Raw genomic sequence first — 336 nt, forward strand, 5'->3', positions numbered from 1 at the left:
TGTCTGGGGGAATGGCCACCCTGTCCTGGGGACATCCCCACCCTGCCCTGGGGCCGTGGCCAGTGTGTCCTGGGGACATCCCCACTACTTTGGGGACCAACCCCCTGCCTTGGGGACATCCCCACCCTGCCCCAGGACACGGCCACCCTGTCCTGGGGACATCCCCCCTGCCCTGGGGACATTTCCCACTGCTCGGGGACATCCCTCACCTGTGCTGGGACGTCCACTCTGCCTTGGGGACATCCCTTGGGGACATCCCCCTGCTGCTCAGGGACCTTCCACAGCCACCTTGGGGACACCCGCCCCCGGGGACATCCCCTGCACCTTGGGGACACC

The sequence above is a fragment of the Corvus brachyrhynchos genome, unplaced genomic scaffold (assembly GCF_000691975.1).
Source record: "Corvus brachyrhynchos isolate BGI_N302 unplaced genomic scaffold, ASM69197v1 scaffold1119, whole genome shotgun sequence".
NCBI classification, from domain to species: Eukaryota; Metazoa; Chordata; class Aves; order Passeriformes; family Corvidae; genus Corvus; species Corvus brachyrhynchos.